This window comes from Babylonia areolata, chromosome 35 (genome assembly GCF_041734735.1).
Source record: "Babylonia areolata isolate BAREFJ2019XMU chromosome 35, ASM4173473v1, whole genome shotgun sequence".
In the NCBI taxonomy this organism is placed as follows: domain Eukaryota; kingdom Metazoa; phylum Mollusca; class Gastropoda; order Neogastropoda; family Buccinidae; genus Babylonia; species Babylonia areolata.
This window is the reverse complement of record NC_134910.1, coordinates 8843185-8845684: the sequence shown is the minus strand read 5'-3', so window position 1 is coordinate 8845684 and position 2500 is coordinate 8843185. Positions and strand designations below refer to the sequence as shown.

The 2500-nt window shown below is 42.5% G+C and overlaps 1 protein-coding gene across 1 annotated transcript in view; it reads left to right on the top strand.

Moving 5' to 3' along the window:
• LOC143277791 (uncharacterized) overlaps positions 1-2500 on the top strand; it is a 63330-nt gene that overhangs the window by 24406 nt on the left and 36424 nt on the right. The window lies entirely within an intron of this gene.

The window sequence follows — 2500 nt, the reverse complement described above, 5'->3', positions numbered from 1 at the left end:
TGTGTGTGTGTGTGTGTGTGTGTGTGTGTGTGTGTGTGTGTGTGTGTGTGTAGGGGGAGGGGGTGCGGGTGTGTGCTGATTATCTGGTTGTGGTTTTCCGCAATTCATCTTTATTCTTATCTTATCTGTCTATTATAATCAATGTGCAGTATAGTAGGCTATGTTTATTATTATATTCAAATAATGTTTCTTAATTCTTTCTGTTTTTACATTAAGAATACTAGTTATTACCTGCAGTGTGTGGATATATGTATGAAACGATGTATGTGATATATTTTTTTTACATTTGTATCTTCGTAATATTTGTAGGGGCTGTTGTTGGCTTTTACAGTTATGGTCCCCATGTTGTTTACTTGTCTATGTTGTGATAATGCACCTGACCAAATTTCTCCAGTTGGAGATAATAAAGTTATTCTTATCTTATCTTATCTTACTGTGTGTGTGTGAGCACAGGCCCGACACTCGGCTTATATCACAGATTGACATAAGTTTTACATTTGGGCCAACAGCAAAGTGAGAGCTGTATTATCAATGGTTTCTCCAGTCAATGGGAAACCATTTACAGCTTAGTCTTTTGTGAAGGACTATGACTCTCAAACTAGTAGGCAAAATTGCACTGGCTCTCAATGCTGCAGCCTTGTGGGCTAGTTGGCCTTTGGGAACCATCCCAACGCCGACTGTCCTAAAATGTAATCATCATCATTATTATTGTTGTTATTATTATTATTGTAGTAGTAGTAGTAGTAGTAGTAGTAAAATAATGATGATGATGATGATATTATTAATATTATTATTATTATTGTCGTCATCATCGTTGTTTTTGTTGTTACGACGATGATAATGATGACGTTGATTGTAGTAGTTGTTTTGTTTTTTTCCATTTATTTATCTGTTTATTAATTTATCAATTTATTTGTTTATTTATTTATTTATTATATTTGTTGTGGATACTTATATTGCGCTTATCTTCGGTTAGAGACTAAGCCGTAAGCGCACAAGCAGGCTGCTTTATGATTAACCTCGGCAGACTGAGTTGACTGAGACTGAGCTGCCTTTACTGGGCGCTCGTCATTCGTTTCCTGTGTCATTCAGTCAGGCTTATGTCACGCACATAGGTGCACGCGGAAGGGGAGGGGGGGGATACACCTACCTCTCTGTTCGTTCACCTGTCTTTCCTCTATGTCTGTCTGTCTGTCTGTCTGTCTGTCGGGTGTGTCACTGACGATGAACGTACATAGACACACCACACTGTATAACCTACACCCAGCTGACACTTCCCTTTGGTCCACACCCCTCTACATCCTCACGGCACGCACACAGAACGAGTATAAATCGCATCTTCCCCCCATTACCACACGACGCAAAGCATTACCACACGACGCAAAGCATTACGATACAACGCAAAGCATTACCACACGACGCAAAGCATTACGATACAACGCAAAGCATTACCACACGACGCAAAGCATTACGATACAACGCAAAGCATTACCACACGACGCAAAGCATTACCACACGACGCAAAGCATTACCACACGACGCAAAGCATTACGATACAACGCAAAGCATTACCACACGACGCAAAGCATTACGATACAACGCAAAGCATTACCACACGACGCAAAGCATTACCACACGACGCAAAGCATTACGATACAACGCAAAGCATTACGACACGACGCAGCACATTACGACACGACGCAAAGCATTGCGACACAACGCAGCGCATTACGACACGACGCAAAGCATTACGATACAACGCAAAGCATTACGACACAACGCAAAGCATTACGATACAACGCAAAGCATTATGACACAACGCAAAGCATTACGATACAACGCAAAGCATTACCACACGACGCAAAGCATTACGATACAACGCAAAGCATTACCACACGACGCAAAGCATTACGACACGACGCAAAGCATTACGACACGACGCAACGCATTACGACACGACGCAGCACATTACGACACGACGCAACGCATTGCAACACGACGCAACGCATTACGACACGACGCAGCACATTACGACACGACGCAACGCATTACAAAACATCACAACACAGCGCAACACAAAACAACACATCACTTGAAATTCAGCACAACACACATTACAACACATTACAAAACAACACATTACAAAACAACACATTACGACAACACATTACAAAGCAACACATTACAAAACCACGTAAACACATCACAACACATTACGACAACACATTACAAAACAACACATTACAAAACAACACAACACTTCAACACAGGGCAACACACTACAGCACAACGCAACACATTACATTACAGCACAGCACACACTGACCACCAACCGCAGCAACGCGAGGTCTGTCTGGCATCGCCTGGCTGCGACTCTGGTTCCTTCTTCACCCCCCCCCCCCCTCCCCACCACCCCCCATATGGACACAGTCACAGAACAGAGCCACCTGGTTCCAAGAGAGGTCGTTCCCAGTATCTATTATTCTCGAATATTAAAGAA